Raw genomic sequence first — 20,086 nt, forward strand, 5'->3', positions numbered from 1 at the left:
TGTTAGGCAACTCTGAAAAATAATGCTTTATTATAGTTCCCTCAGTGTAGATACTTCATTGCCTTTCAGAACTATACCTAGTTTGGAAAAACTTTGTTCCTCTATCTGTACCTCAACCTGCTCCTCTATTTTGGTAATCTGTCTCTTTCTCGCCATCTCTCAGGATTAATGTAACATACTCACAATCATTATAATTTTGTATGGGCTTATTCATGGCATTATGTGAGAATTAAATCACACTTTCTTTTTGATCTCTGCGCTGTTCTTGCCTTCTGTGTACTGAATTTTCTTTGTGTCATTTCTTTTTACTTCTTGCTCTTGAATTCATCCTGTTTCAGTTGTTTCAGTGGTGACCTTCGTATTTTTAACAACTAATTTTAAAAGTATACTTTTATCTATATTTTTTTCAATACTTACACTCAAAATATTTAACACTGGTGTGCATGGGCATAGAACAGTCAGGATTGATATTTGATATCTGGCATAAATAATCAGTAGAGCCTATCTAATCTATATCAAATAAGCTTAAGGTACTTTTCTTTACCAGGTAAACTTCTTAACATGTCTTTACTTTGTTCATTTCTTTCACATTCTCTTATAACAGGGATGTCTATGATTTTGCAGTGGTTTTTATTTTAAATTATTACTTAACAAGCTAATGGACTACAACACACTTTTTAATCAGTGTTCTATGCCTTGTGTCATCTTCTTGAATTTGTCTTTGTTTTCCTTCTTCAAGATTGTCTTGGCACTTTTAGTGTATTAAAATTTTGAAATTGGCTTGTTGATTACCATAAAATAAGCCGGGATTTGATTAGGATTGTAATACATTTATAATAAATTTTAGAAGCATTCCCAACTTGTCAATATTGAGTCTTCCATTTCATAAATATGCACAGCTACCTCCTCTTCTTTCTCTTTTTGAGGAAAAAAGACTTAGATCTTTAATAATTTATCTCAACTGTGTTTTATAGTTTTCTGGGTAGAAGTCTTGTACATCTATCATTAAATCAATTCCAAAGTATTTTATGATGATTTTACTATTGTAAAAGGTATTTAAAATGTATCTTTTTAAATGATTTGTTGCTGAGCTATACATATGCATATATGCACACATACACATATACATAAATATAACTGCTAATGTTCTAGTTCATTCTGCTATATATCTGTGGATCCTTTTAGATTTTTCTATTTGCATAATAACATTGGCTGCAAATAATGGCAATTTTTTTTCCCTTTCAATCTTCTACCATTTTTTTCTTACCTTACTGCAGTGTAGTGTTTATAGTAGAAATTATAGCAGGTATTATTCTCTGTTCTTGATCTCAGGGAGAAAACTTTTAGTATTTGATCATTAGGTATGATATTTCTTATAGGTTTAGTGTAGAAATTCTTTCAGATTGAGTTTTGCTTCAGTTTCTAGTTTTCTGAAAGGTTGTTTTTTCTTTTTCCTGCGTAATAGGAGGATTTTATATCTTAACCTTCTCTGCATCTATTTGTGATCATTATAAGATCTCCTTTATTCTGTTACTATGAGGAATTACATTGTTTGAGTTTCCAGTGACAAAAATACATGCTATGGAATGGCATATCCTACCATGGTTCCGTATTTTTCTTTGTCTGTTTTCTGTTAACAATTATTTGCTGACTGTATCCTGTGAGTCAGTGTGAGAGGCACTCAGAAACACAGAGAGTTGGGGTTGGTTGATGGGCCTCTTGAGTGTTCAGTGAAGTGGTTTTAAAATTCCTGAGAATAACTCTATGGCAGAATCTTTCTGGTATCCAGGTGGTCTAACTACTATTTCTTTTCTAGTGGGAAACATAAAAAGTATCCTAGGTTTCTATAAAAATGCATTATCTTCCCTTCTGAACTTAAAAGTAAGTTCACTTCAGTTGTCAACTTTAATATTAAAAGAGGGCACTCTGCTTATCAAAATGGAAAAGTCGTATCGCTTTTAAATAAATAACTGTCTGTCACAGCTATCTTGCTTCAATCTGATTAAATTCTATTCTCTGAGGATCAAAGAATTCTAATATTCCATTTTAAAAGTCAGAGATTTTATCTTGCAGCATGACTGAAAATCAAGTCCTTTAAGCAACTTCTGTTCAAACATTTCAGAAACTATACTTGTTTAGAGTAATTTCTGAATCCTAGCAATGAATTTAGAAGTTATACTTTTAATAGCATAAATAAGAGGTCACAATATTAGAAACTAATAATTTTGAATTATATTATCTCTAAAATATAATACTAATTAGTAAGATAGAATCTTGCACTTATTTTTCTGTTCAATTTATTATTTACAAATATTGTCTTAGTGACCTTAAGCACTTTTTAAAAAAATAAATAGCAATATATACTCCTTGGGTAAAGAATTTTCTCCTGTATTCTGGAAAACCCTTGAAACTTAGAAAGCCATGTAAGTTGAGCCTTAAACATGTGGATCAGGAGGTTAGGGGTTAACATTTACTCTAAATGTTAAATGCTTTCTACACATTTTCCTAATTTTTGCTACTATTTTTGTCTTCCATGCTTTTTTCCACCTCTTGTGGCTTTAACTGAGCATTTCATGTAATTTGATTTTTCTCCTATCTTAGCATATAATTTATACTTAAAAAAAGTTTTGCAATGATTGTCCTAGAGTTTACAATATACTTTTATAACTAATGAAAGTCCATTTTCAAATAATACTGTATTACTTTGCAGGTAGTACATGTAACTCATATAACAAAGTATTCCTCCTTCCCCCATCTCACTCTCTATCACTGCTGTTGTCATTTCATTCATACATAAGCTATAATCATTACATAGATTGTTGCTATTATTATTTTGAACAAGCTTATCATTTAAGAATAAGAAATAAAAGTTTTTATTTTACTCTCGCTTATCTCTTCTCTAATGCTCTTCCTTTATATAGATCTGAGTTTCTGACCTATATCATTTTCCCTCTCTTGGAGAAACTTTTACTATTTCTTGGAAGACAGGTCTATCTGTTTGAAGAACAAATTTCCTCATCATTTGTCTTAGAAAGCCTTATTTCTCCATCACTTTTGCAGGATAACTTTCTCAGACAAAAAGTGAGGAAATTTGTTCTTGAAATGTTATTTTTATTCATTTCTTTACCTATTCTTATGAAAAAATGTGCTATAGCTTACACTGATATGACCTAAGTCATGGCTATGCCATGCCTTCAATTGAAATGACCAGTTTCAGTGTTAAAGAACCACATGTGAAAAAATGTTATTATTTAGTAACACTCAAAAAATGTTTAAATGAAAAGTCATATTTCACATCTTGTTTCATCTGATATGCCAGATGTTCTTGTGTCCCCCCAGGGCTAATTCGCCTTCGACAAATGAACATCTGATTCCAGAGCATCAGCAGGTTAAAAAATCATACAAAACTAGAATTTGTGGTGGATTATATGGATTCCATGGAATTTTAAAACTCTTCCAAATGATGGCAGCATCTCTGGGACAAATATAAATACTCCCCAAGCAATAACATTGAAGAAAATACAAGAATTTTTTTTGTTTTACAATGAAATTTTAAAAGCATCACTAATATTATAAATATATTGAAAACATAAAGGAAAGCAATGCAGTGCTACATACCATGGATACCCAATTAATGTTAATTATGATTAACTTTCTAACAATTCAGGTAAATAAGGCAGCTGTGTACTGGGATAGTCATGAAATATTTTATAATTTCTAATGTCTACTTATTTTTGTTTTCACTTTCCACTTTCAACAGTTTCCTTTAGTTTTGTAAATCATAATTATTTACTGGAGAACCAAAATTTACCCAGGATTACACAACAATTAGTCACAAAATTAATTGAAATTCAGGATGTGCTTTCAGTAATTCATCTTTTACAGAATATGACAGAGTAGAGTTAATTAGCAGTGATTAAAAGAATGGTGTTTACCTTTACTATTACATTAATGTTTTAGAGTTAGGACGTAAATGTCATTGTGTCTTTTAAGACAATTACCAACCCAACTCCAGCTGACTAAGAAAATGTCTACACATAGTTTTATGGACCTTAAAATTTGCATAAAAAGACATATTTTAACCTAAACGTGTTAGGAAAAGATTAAGTATGAGAAAATATTCTGAGGGATGAAAATGCTTATAGTGTCCAAGTATTTCTCTTCTCCAGCCAGTATGAAACAAACGGCTGCTCTTGTAGTTGTCCCCATGTTGAAAACTGAGGTTGGCATTTTTGGGGGAAATATTAAAAATGAAATCTTTGCCCAACTCAGAAAACCTCTCCAGTAAGGTAGCAGAGAAAGAAAACAATGTTAATATTGAATAAGTATTAAACCAGAAAGGGATCTGCATCATAGTCAATCAGCTAAGAGATTACAAAAACAGAAAGACATCTCACCTTTTAATATAACCAAGCAGATATAATCCATTTGCATAGATGTTTTCAAGATAAACTATAACAAGACCTCTAATAAATGGACCTGACAGTATCATTTGTCACGCATAGTTCATCCTGAATTCACCTGATAACTGAAGTAACTATCTGTGTTGTCTAATTGGCTTTATCCAGAGGAAAAACAAACTTTTCGTATCTTTGCATCAGGAAGAAGTTTTGCAACTTGTAGCAAGGCACTCACCAAACTGAGTCTACTACCCTCCTACACAAACTGGGAGATGGGGGTGCTATCTCTCTTAATATTTACATTGTAAAGAGGTGGCTGCCAGCTCCTTGCAAAAGACATCACTAGGTCATAAAGTTGATGAAAGACCTATCTAGTTTTCAAAAGGATTTACACATTTAAAAGGGAGAAAGTGTTCTTACACTTGCAACTTCTCTGAAGTAGATGTTCTAAGAAAATGAAAAGGAGGGAAATTTCTTATATTCAACAGGGAGAATTCAGCTTCTTAGTTTTAATTTGTTTTTATCCTTACACTATCGAAGTTTGCAGCTTTTGGTAGTGGCCTGGAGGGGTTAGGAATATAGAGTAGAAGACTTAAAATAAAAAAATAATGCAACTCCTTTATAACTACTTTTACCATGTTCCTCTTTGTGTAGAATATTTTCACAAGCCTAAACTCAGCCAATACCAACTGATCTAAGAAGTAAGCAGGGGGAGGGTATAGCTCAGGTGGTAGAGTTCATGCTTAGCATGCATGAGTCCTGGGTTCAATCCCCAGTGCCTCCTCTAAAAATAAATAGACCTCATTACCTAACCCCCTGCCAAAATTTAAAAAAAAATAGTAAATAATACAACAACAAATAAATAAAATATAAAAAAAATGAAATGTACAAAAAAAAAAGAAGTAAAGAAACAATGAAGAAATAGTGAAGGAACCAAACATAGCAGTGGGCTTTAGCTGAGTCTTTCTTTTTAGAAATAGAAGAGTTAGAATCACATTTCCTTATTCCAAGTCTCCTACCACAAATTCAGTCTGAGCATGAAATTACTTGTGCTGCAGTCTGCACCCCTGCCCCACAGCATACAGCCCTCAGCACTTTTCTAGCTACAAACGGAGTTTCCTTAAATCATTTCTGTCATAGTGATGGAGGGAAACTATGCCCTTTGTTTATTATCACGCAAAAATGAAAAGCTTTTGGGGTCCTCTATAGGCATTGCTGAAAGTGAACGTAGCGCAGAAGTTAAATTCCAGCCGTATTAAAATATACAAAGATAATGAGGTCTTGATTGCATTTCAGGCAGTTAATTATTTTTTGGATTTTTCTTAAATGGCAACCTTTTTGGGAAATTAGGACACCAAATACCTAAGACTACCAATTGGAAAGGATACATGAAACAAAGCCAGCAATGGTAAACAGTATTGAAATCACTTATAAAATAGGTTGTTTAAAAATGACAGGTCTGAAAGCTTCCTGTGAAGGTAAGTGGATCCGGACTTTGCCAAATCAAATGGTAAAGAACATTTTGCCTTGTAGTTTCATGCTCTCTAATCAAGAGGTCTGAGCTCTATTCGTAGCAGTTCAAAGTCTGTGATGATGCAGGAGGAAGGATGTAAACCATGCATTTGAAAAGACCCGTTATGTACTTCTGAGGCATTAGAAATCGGTCATTGCTTTGAATTACATTTGATAGCAAAAGATGCAAAATACAAAACTTCTGAACTGTATGTTCCTTCCCATTGCTGTGTATTTAAATGAAGACAGCTGAGAAACTCCTAACTTGGACCTTGCTGGAGGGAATACATGAACACAGAGGAAGTGAAGTAGGGAGGAGGATGGGAAGATGTATAGAAAGGTTAATCTGAGCTCTTTTTGATTTCCCTATTTCTTGAGAAAGAAAAAAAAAAGCATGTTAATCAGAAAACATGAAAATAGAGAGGAAGGAATTTAGAAAACTAAACTTGTCAAAATCATTTTTCCAGGTGGATATTTTGGTTGGCCTTCAGGTGAATGTTCAAATGCCAACCCCTTCCCTGCCCCATGAAAAGTCTCGAAGTAGGTTAACCTCTTTCCCAGCCACCAGCTTATCTCTTCTCTCCTAAATCCCTAGAGAACCCACTGAGTGTCAGGATAGGTGCAGAGTTTCTCATCAGAGATATTTAATGCATCAGAATGACTCTTTGTTTTCCTTCTCTGATTTCTTCCTATATTCAAAAATTGCTTGCTCTGTAACAGCTCAGTTAAATCGCACAAAATCAGTATAAATTTGTATATAACCCCACTCCATTTTTTTGCACTTTTACTTGTTGTAACTTTACAGGTCAATTAGAAGTCTGAAAATCAAGTTTTATTTCTAATGGAGCACACTTGGACCCAAGTCCTATCATCAAGACTTCCCATCTTGTGCTAATCTACCTTTTTACTTATTGTCAGCCTATCTGTCAGTACAGTTTATGTACAAAGTGTGTATGGGTCTATGTATCAGTTGTGAATTGTGGCCGGTTCTGGGTTGCAGCTGTCTTGTTCTAGGTCCCTGACTCCAACTGTCCCACTCCCTTTCATTGCACCAATAAGGCTTGAAATGGTCTCTGAGAATGTGACCCACTTAGGGGTATTTCTCTTTGGTGTTTTCAGGCTCTCTGCTTGTACCTTTTGGCCTCTATCCACTCCCCTACTTCTCAGAAAACCATTACAAAGATGACATCGACATCATTACCACACAGTGTGACCAGAATTACAAAGGAAGAATGATTGAGGCAAGTCCCCTTTTGGTAATGTTGCAGGAGAGGCAGAGTGGAGGGGCAGAATTACAAATGGGAACAGCACCACAGATGAAAAATCATTAGATTATTTTTGCATATGTGGAATTTTGGGTTTTGTTTTGATTTTCAGCTCCTTCTGAAAGCAATGAAATCTTTTTTTTTCCAATCAGAGAAACTTACTGTCCTCTTATGGATAACATGATACTAGAGCTGCTACCTTCTCTTGTCAGAGATCAGCTTAAGCTCCATGCTGTCTTTTCCATCTAAATTTCTCTCTGATGCCCTGGTTACTCCATGGAACCCCAGGTCTCTAGGAACACAGCTTGAAAACAAAAAACAGGTCAGTCAAACATCCAGAATTTTCTGGCCCCCCCTTTTTTTTTTCCTGCTCAATCTAGGTAGAGTCAAAAGTACCTTTGACCTCATAAATAATGATAATATTTAAAGGTTAATTTGACAAAACCTGACACATGCAGGCCTGCGTGCATGCCTGAGTCATGTCTTCCTGCTGAGTTCCGGGAGCCTTTTCTATCAGTACTTCTCATTTATATTCAAAATATACGAACTTACATTCTATTGATTATTATCTCTTAATTTCTCTCTTCTGTTCCAGACTAGAAACATCTAAAGAACAGGAACTACATTTTATACTTGGTGCAGGATTTAGCATTTACTAAACTCTGTGCTTGGCTTGTTTCTGTTGATGGTAATGATTATAACTCTCAGATTCTGAAAAAAAAATGTTTGGAAAAAATTAAGAGTTTAACTGAAGTATGTTCCTGTTCCCCTCAGCTGGACTCATGGTTAGCGGGCTTCTTCCTGACTAAGCCTTGATCTCCCTTTTCTTAGAGCATTTACTTTGGAAAATTTATCATTGTATAATTTTTTCTGCCCCTTTGATCTGGAAATTATTTTAAAAGGCAGTTTTACAACCTAAGACTCTCTCAAGGACCTAGGAACCACCCCTTTGAAATGTAATTATCCTAGAAGCTAGAGCCGCATCTTCCAGCTTCTGTGCCATTAGAACCCTAACTCCCACAGAGCACCTTGCTCTAAGTTGCAAATTATCTCTGTCGTGAAAATGTGAGAGAGTCACTTTTCCTTTGGGCAAGGACAGTTAGCAAACATGGATGATCTGTCATTCTCCCCACCCATCTCTCCCTTCCCTCATCTCTTGAAAACTCTCTAGCCCTTTGTTTCAGTGAAATTGAGCTCAGACTGAGTTTGGCCTCTCTGCCTTAACCTTCCTTATCTGTTTCACTTTGCCCAGTGCAAGTTTGGCTTTGGCACAGACTTCTACTTAACAGCAAAAGCAAATGTTCCTCTGCTCAAACTTAACTTGCCATAATCATATGAAACTATATCAGAGAGATGAACAGGATGTTTAGAAAATATGTTTTCCTCCCCAAGGAAAACTTCTTTTGCTGTTAGTGATGGCAAACAAACAAACAAACAAAACTGGAGAAAGCAGTCTCAATAAAACTGACAAAAAGCTGAAATGAACAAGTTACACTTGTGGACTCTGTGTAAGTACATTGATCAGCTTTCTGCAAAACATTGAGCCGGCTCTTTAGATGCATATATCTTTGTATGAAATTGCCTTTAGACCCCACAGTAACTTTTGCCGGCCACAAGGGTGCTCTTAAGTGCACTGAAGTTATATCTTACTGCCCATTAATAGACTCTAAACATTATGCTCCTTTCTTCTTGGTAAAAAAAAAAAAAAAAAGAATTTAAGTCATCCAGATTTAGAGGTAAGAAGAGGCTCATATGAGCCCTTTCTGTACCTTTCCTTTCAGCTGGACTGCCTACTCCAGGCTCTGCCCTCAGGGCAGCACCAGAGCATACGCCTGACTCTCCATCCTGAATTCACCTAGAGTGAGTTAAGGAAAGCAGAATTAGCCCCAGGAAATATAAGGAAGTAAACCAGTTTCATAACATTTTAGGCTGAAAATGATCTTTGTGGTTAGAGAGTCCCATCCTTTCATTTTGGAGGTGAAGAAAATACGGACTTTCTTAGAGTCACGAAATAAGCTAATGATAGAAATGAGAGTGGAAATTAGGAATCACAGAATCCTAGTCGACTACTTTTCATTATTCTCTGTTTCTGGTGTTTTTCTTCTGTTTTTGGCATTTGTTCCAATGTCATTTGTTTCTGTGTTTCCATGCTATCTTACATAGATTCCATGAATTCATCCACCCTGATTTTATGGTCTGTATGAGTCACTTCTGTATGAGTCAGTGTGATGACTGTGTATGTTATAAAAAGAAAGGTACAGGGAAATATTACATAGAAAATCATGAATGATGTTTGGTGGTGTTTCTTTCTGCAGAGTGGATATTTTTTGCTCTGGGATAGAGTATTTCCTTCATGCCTTTATCCCCCACCCCCAATGTTATTGTTGTTACAGATAGAAAGCTTTGACATCCAAATTCAGTGATGAATACGGTTCAAGTAAAAGGCAAAGTGCAGTATCTGAACAAAGTGCAGTATCTGAACAACAATGACTTCAATATACAACTTATAAGAAGGTGACAAAATATATTTCCATTTTTTCATATATTTCAGCCTCCAGTGTCATTAATAAACTAATATCTTATCTTCATACTTTAATGATACTGCATTGATTCTGAAGTGTATAGGCTGTCTCTATACTCAGCTTCCATGTGAATTTAATGTCATTGTAGTTTCCTATGTTTTCTGCCTCTCCAGTCTAACTCCTGGAATCTTCAAAATATTACTCCCTTTCGAGGTATCTGATATTCCCACAGGGCTATTCTTTGAACAGATAGAAGCTTAGGGTGGAATTGACCTTTTAGCAGATCTTTCATTTTTATGTTTGTTAGCAAGTTGTATATTTTGAGTGCTACCTTTCGAAGATTTTTAAGGCTGTGGATCCATTTTGTAGTTTTCTTCCCCTACATAGAATGCCCCTTTTCTAGAAAGGGACAAGTGACTCTATTTAACATTATACATTAGAAAAATCTGTATGAAATATTTAAAACATTTATAATGAGTCTCAATGGTATCGAATGTTATGGAAGAGAGTAGTAGGACACATATTGAAAAATGTTAGAATGTATAAATGAAAAGAAAAAATGGGAGCACGAGAAATAGGGATAGAAACACAGGAAGGCAGAGAAATGAAGTCCATTTATTTTGTTACTTTATGTTACTCATATCATTACTTAGAGTTTTACTTTAAAATTATGTTAAATATTGATATGATTATTCTTTGCTAGTATGTAAAACATAATTGATTTTAATATATTCATCATGTATTTTGTAGTTATTCTTAATTATTCATTCTAATAGTGTTTTACATTTTACAAAGGTTTATTCACATAGACAAATACCTATGAGTAAGGAGAGATTTGTTTCTTTCTTTCCAATTTGGAAATGAAATCCAATTTCCAATCATCCAATTTGGGATGAGTTTTGTCTCTTTTTTTAGGTTACTTTCCTCAGTTATACTTCCAGTATAATATGGAACAGATAAGTTGAGAGTGAACATTTTCATCTTGCCACTTGCTTAAGAAGAAAGCACTGATCTTTCATCACTGAGTATTCTGTTATCTGTAGGTTTTTCTGCAGGTGCTCTTTGCCAGATAAAAACTCTTCCTTCTATTCCTAATTTGCTAAGTTTATTTTTCCCTCTTCGGGGATGGTTGTGAGATTTTTGTCATCTGCTCTTTTCTGCATTTATTGAGATGATCATATGTTTTTTCTTACATTGTTAATATGGTGAATTACACTGGTTGATTTTTTTTAACATTAAGTCAACCCCGTATTCTCAGGATAAATTTGACTAGTACAGACATGGACGTTATATCACTGTCAAGGGAGCTCAAATAAAAGGCTTCTATGGTTTTACGGACTTGCGGTGAGGATGGGGGCTGGGAGAGGAGGGAGGACTAAGATTGGAAATATAGTGGTACTGAGTCAGAAAAGGGTAAAGTGGCTTCTTCGAGGTTACTCCCTCCTCTTCCTGACAAGGAGGGCTGAAGAAGACCTCAGCAGAAGACCCAGCTAGAGAGACCTAGTAATGAAGGCACTTGAATTAGTAATGCAAATATTCTTAAAAGCATAGCCTGGCAGGGGATCCAGAATCCTTGACTGCAACTCTTTTCAGAGACTCACTGCACTAGCTCTGCACCAAGTCTGGTGTGGGGAAGGCACATTCCCTAGTACCTGCTAGGTAAAGACTTTGTAATTGCTTATGCTTGGCCTGAAAGATCACTCACAGGTTTTTGGGCACGAGCCAGATTCCTTAGGTAATAGTCCATATGCTTTTGAAATGTGTATGTTGATTAGGTGAAGGTGGTTGATATGTGATTCAAGTCTTTGGTATCCTTACTGAGAACCCAGAGCTCTGGAGTTTCACCTATGTATAATCACTCATGCTCAATTGACTGAGAAATTATGTAAAAATGTCCCATTTTATGAGAAATACCAGTACCATAAAAATTTCCATATGTAAAGAAAGTCTTGACTATTGTTTATGACTGATAGATTTCTTGAATACTTCTAGGATGAAATAAAATTTCATCTTTTAGTCACACAAATTTGTCAAGCAAACTATAATTTATTAATATTAGTGATGACATACTGAGCAGAATTCTCATAGTACTTTATAACCTCTTCTTCAGAAAAATGAAATATATTGAGAAGCTATATTAGCTCTTTAAAAACTTCAGACTATCAGTTTTTATATTTTCCAGTTTGGCTAAAGCAATTTCTTTCTTTTTAAAAAATAAATATCCATTTGAAATCAATTATATTTTTATATTGAGCTATTTAACACATGGTATACGGACATGGAAGATTAATTATACTGCAAAATAGAAGAAAACCATTAATTATTATCTAAAAGAAAGTATAACCAAATAATAAAGATTACTTGGAATTTTGACACATTAATTTAGAAAAATAAACGGTGAAAATCATTACTGCTATAAATCTTTAACTCTTAACTCAAGTAATTTCAAAATTGCTAGTTTTTTAAAATGGGAATTTTTTTCCTATATGTTTATTTCTAATTTTATTGAATTTCTTAAAGAATGGAAATGAGTTTGCTGTACCTACATAGAAATTTGCCCACATAGATACTACATGTTGTAAACTGAAAAATATACTTATATTTGATATTGATTCATTTTCATGGTTTATTCTTTGTTTGTGCAACCATAAACATACACTTGTGTAACAGTGCAAGTAATTATACTTTATTGCCAACAAAAATGAAATTTAAAACGCTTGTAAACAATACCACATTTTCTTTCCTTCAAAGCTGGTCTTACCAACGATGCCCGGCTTTCCAGTTAGAACACGGCCTCCCTGTAAGGTTGTGAATATGGTAAACAATTCTGTTTTTCTTACAAGAATATTGAGAATACTTAGAAGTCAGTAGGTGTTTTTCAGAGACTAAGCTTCTAGGACCATTTGTATTTGGGAGTTTCTAACTATAAATCAGTCTAAGCAAAGTAAGGATATATTAGGCAGATTTTGATTTGGTCTCCTTAATCAAAAATCCTGAATTCAGTAGCTCAGTTTCTAATTTAAAATTGTTCATCTGCCCTGTGCTTCAGGTTCTTTATTTCTGTCTCTCCAAGCCTTCTTTCTTTTTTCTTTGACCAATTTATCCAGCATTGTATGTCTCCTGAGATTTTAATCCCTTTATTCTGTTTATTTTATACATTTTGATACTTAGCTTATGTGCACTAAATCTCTCTGCTTTCTTAAATAATACACGTCTTATATTAATATTTCTCTTATTTTCAAACAGATTATCCCAACAAAGAAGGCCATTGAATTGGTATTTTTGGAAATCTAGTAGCAGATCCCAAGATTTGCTTAAAGTGAGGAACGCTTTTTAATGTTCATTTAAAAATTATGGAATTTTGAACTAAGTTTAATAGTAAATCCTTGCTTGTTTCAATATTAATATATTTTCTCCAAAATATTTACTTAAACTTACATTTCACACTCATCATCTTTATTCTGTGGTGGTGGGGACCACTGAGGACATCTCTGTATATTCCCAAAGTTCACAAGTATCCGCACTTGAGAAACAGATCACTGGATGTGAGGAGACTTCAGCATTAATCTCTGATTTTATGTTACCTGAACTTAGAGGAAAACTTTGAAGTTTATGGGGAAAAGAAAACCTTATTTTTCTAGAATAATGTGAACTGTGGGTTTACAAAGTTTTATAGTTATATATTTTTAAAAAATTGTCTGCATTTTTTCAAGGAAATGAAAATGAGATAGATATAAAAAAGGAATTATTCACAAATGATATTGGAGAATTGGTATTAAAGATCAGTAGAGATCAATGGAGAAAACGGAGCTTTTCTCACTCCATGGCTTTGTCTCTCTCTTTTCCAGTTTTGTTAAGCTAATAATTTCTGACATATGTTCTGAGCAATGAACAGTGTTCTGCATCCCCCAGAAGAAGACAGTCCTAGACATGTTAGCAAACTATATCTCTTTTGTGTTTTCACTTTTCGGGACATTTGCATTTTCAAGACATTCTGAGTTCACATACAGTTTTCAGGTAGAATTTTCTAAGACTGAAAAAGGTTTATTTGTCTAAGAGGTATGCCAAAAGGAAAATGTTTTTCCAATTTTATACTTTTGAATCCTTTCACAAAAGACTTTCTTTAACTTCTCAGGTTGTGATATGCATTTACATCAGCAAAAATACAGTGAAAAATAACCTTCATAACTTCTTTTCCAATTTGTTCAAACCTGCTGCTTAGCCTTACCTTTTGTTATACCTGTAACTATTCCATTACTAAATGTGTCAGTTTCAGGGGCACCTTTCATAGTATCCTTAACTAATTACTTCCAAGGTTCTCCGTGGCATAAGTTTTCTCTTGAGTCTTGCTACCTTCTTCCCACAGCCCAGTCCTCCTACGTCCTCCTTGGACTGTCTCATCTCATAATTCTTAAGCAAGTCAGAATGTTCCCTACAATATGCTGCTTCATGCATCCTGACTGCAGCTGAATAAAAATGCTGGCAGAGCTCCAATTTATTCTCTGCTTGAGATTTTATTTAGTTGAGGAAGTTTTGCTTCATGAAGTTTTTTTTCACCCAACTCATCTTTCCTGAGAGTAATGCTGGCATACTTTTTACTTTCATGATTTTTGATAGCATTTACTCTCTTTGAAATTAATCTTGGACTTTTATTTTACCAGTTCTTATCGATTACTTAATTTAATAGAAGTTTATTTTTTATTGCTGTGTCATTTTTCTCAGCTAAATTGAGGTGTCATTGACAAATACAGTTGTGAGATACTTAAAGCATACAAAGTCAGAATTTTAAATTCAATCCCCATTTACCAAAATTAATCCTCCCTCATTCTTATTTCTTAGTAGATAAAACAGTACCTCAACCTATATAGTTGCCCTTGCTCAGGCTAAAAATATTAGGGCAATCTGAGATTTCCTTCTCTTTCAGACATATAGCTAAAAAATAAAATACCAACCTCTTACAATGGCCCTATTTATTCTCTCCTCTGCTTAAGTTTCAAGACCTCGTCTACTTACACTTGTCCCTTGTTTGCTTACAGTTATCCTGTCCTGTGACACACCAAGTTTATTTCTGTCCTAGAGATTATATTTATGCTCTTTTTTTTTTAGGCAAATGCTCTTCCCCAAGGTTTTTGTGTATCCCCTTGCCGCAGATTCTCATGCTCTAGTCCAGCATCCTGTTTTGTTTTCTTTATAACAGTTAGCATTTGCAGAAGTTACATTATTTATATGCAATGCTCTATTAACTAGCATGTGAGGTCTGAGATGATAGGAACTGGGTTTATTTTGCTCACCACTGTAGTGTTAAATATCTAGAAGAATGTCTGGCAAAGATGATGAAATTGAACCAATCAAATCTACCCAAGGTATAAAAATACATATATATCTGTTATACATATCTGTTCTCCAGAAATCATTTAACACAAATATATCATATTAGTATAAATTTAAATCAATAGATTAACTCTTCTACAAGACCCTCTTATTTTAAGATTTTTTTTAAATATGGCATAAAAGAACTTGAACAGAAAAGGGACACATGTGGAGACAAAATGAGGCTATTCAACAGCTCTGAAGCCACTTCATGGTCCAACAACTTTCTTGGGAGCTCATGGGCTGGTATTAGACAAAGAAATCATTTATGTTCATTTTACACTTGAGACACTTACTGTCTTATGCCTGCTGTGATACAAGTCTGAGGAAAGCTAATTCTTCTTTACAGCTTAATAAAGTGTTTTAGTTTGCAGATACTAACACTATATATAAAATAGATAAACAACTTTTTTTCTGTATAGCACAGGGAACTATATTCAGTGTCTTGTAGTAACCATAATGAAAAAGAATATGAAAACTAATATATGTATGTATATGTACTGAAACATTATGCTATACATAAGAAATTGACAAAACATTGTAAACTGACTATTCTACAATAAAAAAGAAAGAATTTGGATCACTGTATTTAAAGGGTACCATTGTATAATGCTATGACTTTAAGAAAAAAGATAATAAAAAAAAGTATACAACACAGTGGTCTTGCAGAGAAAGGCAGACCAGGCTTTAGTAAGTCCTTGCTGGTTCATTACTAACATCCTCCAAATTTGATGATAAAATGAGACTGAATCTATAATTAAACTCTCTGCTACGAAAAGACAGCTTTCTTACTTCTCTTACCACTGTAAGAATGAAAATAAATACTTACTACTGTAAGGTAACATTACATTTGATTCTAACAATTTCTAACACATTTGTAGAAAAAGAATTAAAAAGAATAATCAAATCTACTTGCGGTAACCTTGGGCCATTCAATTAGCTGCATAATACTAACTAGACATTACTATAAATTACTGAAATGACAGAAAGATATATGGAAATCATGGTTCTTGCTCTTAACAAGTTTCCTATTATGTAAATAAAACGCAACTTTCTCCCCAGGCATTCTACCAGGTCTATTAACTAATTAGAATTTTATCTTCATGTGTCCCCCAGATTATGGTAAATTGACAATGAGCAGAAGCTTGGGCAAAATGAAAGTAACAGGAAGAAAAAAACAGGCAAAGTACATAGAAATAAAATATTGAGCAGTCGGCCCCTGGCCACCTGTAAACATGACGTGGTATTGTGGCAGACATCCTCCAGGGTGGCCTCACCCGACCCCCAACCCCTGGTATTCCTGCCTTATGTAATTGTTTTCAGTTGAATAACTTGTTTTTAATCAGTAAAAGGTGACAACATAGAGGAGATGAGTTAGGTTATAAAATACTGCAATTTTTTTTCAACAGTAGACTATAATTTTCTCCCTTTTTTCTTATTGGCTTTGATGAAGTAAGCTGCCGTGTTGGAGAAGACCGGATATCAAGAAACTAAGGACAATCTCCAACAAACAGACAGTAAGTACCTGGGGTCCTCAGCTGAATAAGCTCCAAGAACCTAAACCCTGTCACCAACCAGGTGAGCAAGCTTGGACACAGAATCATCCTCAGGTGAGCCTCAGCTGAGCCTTCAATCTCTGTCACAGTCTCATGAGACACTTTTAAGACACTAACTTTTGAAGTAATTTGTAATGTAGCAATAGATGAATAATACACGTATTATATGCATAAAGGAATTTATTCCTACTAAAGAGGTCAGATATTATATGGCTAAACTATCAGGGACAAGTTGACTTCTAAGTCTGTGCTTCTCATCCTGTTTTTCAATGTCGTCAGTGTTCTACTGATTAGAAATAAGTTACTAACTGAAAAGGAATTATATAAGACAGAGGATGCTGGAGTGGGGGGTGGGATCCCATGAGGCCATCTTAGAGTCTGCCTGCCAACATAGCATGTGCCCATTTTTAAATACTGAGTTTTTTTTTCAGTTAACTATGAAGACTCATTTAAATGAAACAGGGATTATATTTTTTAAACATTTCCATAGTTTTCATACTATTTATTTGAGTATGTCTCAGCACTGTTCTTTTTAAATACCATAGCTTATTTTTCTGAGCAGGTAGCTCACACTCATGAGATGAAGTTTTTGCAGGTTCTAGTAAATCTATCTATCTATCTATCTATCTATCTATCTATCTATCTATCTATGTTTTTTGGTTTTGATTTGACATTACATTTCCCTCTTTTTAACCTTTTATTCTTACTCATATTGCTACTCCATTTTGTTTTGTTTTACACATTTTTCATGTGACAAGTTTTACTTCAATTATATGTAAATATATTTCAGTATACTTGTGCCCCTGGGAGCCCCAGCACATCCAGGAAACACCCAGTGCCCCTTCCCACACTACACTGCAATACCTTCAGTGGGGGCACTAAGTGTTATGTTAAAAGAAAGTGAATTCGAATAGCTCAGATGTGGATTCTTGGTGCAGAATCTTCGACTGTGAACATGTCTTTAGGAGAACTAATGATTTTTTACGAGACGCAGAGATATATGATGGTTGCAGATGGGCTGCCATGTAGTGTGTGCCTACATCTGCTCGCTGTGAAGCAAACTGTCATTTTATGAGTCTATTTTATTTGTGCAAAAGATGAATGATTAAGATAGCTGGATGGCAAGAGTTTGATGTAAAATGAAGTTTAACTCTGTTGGGGGAAAAATAAGCTGGTAGAGATTTACAGTGCCATACTTTGCTTATTTTTATAGTTTGAATTCATTATTTCAAATATATAACTACACACAAGATCACCCAAAGCATAGAAACTGTTGTAAGGATATCCAAGATCCTGAGTAAACATGCTGCTGTCTTTTGAATTATCTAGGACATTGCTTATATTTCTAAAATAATTTTTTTAAATGATGTATCCTTAGGGTTCATGCTTTTATGACAGTAAGCTATTGAGAGATTAACTCAATTTTATGTTGTTATTATTTTAATATACATTTCATTCTGATCAAAATGATTATAAATTATCAGTATATAATAGTTTATAATCTAGTTTCAGTACTCATGTAATTATACTTAAGATGATGGATGGATCATTGTAAAATATGCTGCTCATAGAAATACATGCTTCCAAAAATATACCAAATAAGAAAGTAGGTATCCTAATAATAATAAAGTTAAAGAAGCTTAAAAAGCAATGAACAAGCATTGACAATTGTGATGCAAAGTCCATAAAAGTTGTCAGACAGCAAGACTGAATCACAGTGATGCTTATACTTAAGTGAGAAAATGTGGGTTACATGCTAGACCAATACAAAATAAAAATGGACTGTGAAAGATTGAAGAGCAAAAGAAACAGAGACTGCAATCTAAATGTATTAGGGAATAATAATCAAAAGATGTTTGTGTAAATACTTAACATTTTGAGATTAATTAATCCAAACTAATCCTACAGCACCAGACAATCTCAGCAGTCTGTACTGTCTTTAATGTAGAGGTGGAAGTACGTTAGTTAATTATTAGATACTTTAGCTTTTTAAAATATATCAAAAATACAATTTTAAGTTAGCAGAGAATTTTAAAAGATTCTCTGAAGTTAAAATGGTCCGTAAATGTATTTAATATAAGAACCTTATTTCTAGCACACCCAAATATACATAAAAATAGGACCAACAAAAGGAGTTCCAACATTTGAGTCACATTCCAGCCTGAAACTGCAAATGAACATGAATATGAATATGAATAAGAGCCATGTTTAACTGTATATCTTTCAATATAAAAATTACATAATCATTATCTTTTAAGGACAATACAGATGTAGTGAATCATGTCATAACTTTAATGAGTTAGGATAACTAATTTAATCTGAAATAATCAGGAACTTTTTTATTTATAGTCAGTATACAATGTTGTGTTGATTTCTTGTGTACAGCATAATGTTTCAGTCATACATATACATATATATATTCCTTTTCATATTCTTTTTCATTGTAGATTACTACAAGATATTAAATATAGTTCCCTGTGTTATACAGTAGAAACCTGTTGTTTATTTTATATAGTTAGTGTCTGCAAATCTCGAACTCCCAATTTATCCCTCCCTGCCCCACTGGTAACCCATAGTTTGTTTTCTATGCCTGTGAGTCTGTTTCTGTTTTGTACATAAGTTCATTTGTGTCCTTATTTTGTAGATCCACATGTGAGTGATATCATATGGTATTTTTCTTTCTCTTTCTGGCTTGCTTCACTTAGAATGATGATCTCCAGGTCTATCCATGTTGCTGCAAATGGCATTATTTTATTCTCTTAAATGGCTAAGTAATATTCCACTGTATAAATATAAAAATAAACTTCTTTATCCAGTCATCTGTCAGTGGACATTTAGGTTGCTTCCATGTCTTGGCTATTGTATATAGTGCTGATATGAACATTGGGATGCATGTATCTTTTTGAATTAGAGTTCCCTCCAGATATATGGCCAGGAGTGAGATTGCTGGATCATATGGTAAGTCTCTTTTTAGTTTTTTGAGGAATCTCCATACTGTTTTCCATAATGGCTGCACCAAACTACATTCCCACCAGCAGTATAGGAGGGTTACCTTTTATCTACACCCTCTCCAGCATTTACTGTTTGTGGACTTTTGAATGATGGCCATTCTGAGTATTGTGAGGTGAAAAGCACAGGAAAAAATACTCAATATCACTAATTATCAGAGGAATGCAAATCAAAACTACAATTAGGTACTATTTTGATACTTCTTTCGTGTCCATAAATGAGATGCACTCAGACAGAATTAGGACACCATCCAGTACTCACAGAACTTGATTTCATAAGGAATGAAAGGATGTTCTATCTGTATAATAGTTAAACCATCTATTTATCTCAGTGTCATTGATGTGCATCATCAGTCAAACATCAGTGTTAAATAATGAGAGTTCCCTGTTATCATGCACATATTTTAGCTGAATTAAACTATGTTTAATCATTAACAACAAAAAACAGTCTTG

At 34.0% G+C, this 20,086-nt stretch overlaps 1 long non-coding RNA gene across 1 annotated transcript in view; it reads left to right on the forward strand.

The window, feature by feature from the left end:
• The window catches only part of LOC116285722 (uncharacterized), a 147,484-nt gene extending 130,811 nt beyond the window's left edge, over nt 1-16,673 (forward strand). Inside the window, exon 4 of the long non-coding RNA XR_012064637.1 lies at nt 16,523-16,673. This is a non-coding gene — a long non-coding RNA (uncharacterized lncRNA). The remainder of the gene's footprint in view (nt 1-16,522) is intronic.
• The last annotated feature ends 3,413 nt before the right edge of the window (nt 16,674-20,086 follow it).

This window comes from Vicugna pacos, chromosome 26 (assembly GCF_048564905.1).
Source record: "Vicugna pacos chromosome 26, VicPac4, whole genome shotgun sequence".
NCBI classification, from domain to species: domain Eukaryota; kingdom Metazoa; phylum Chordata; class Mammalia; order Artiodactyla; family Camelidae; genus Vicugna; species Vicugna pacos.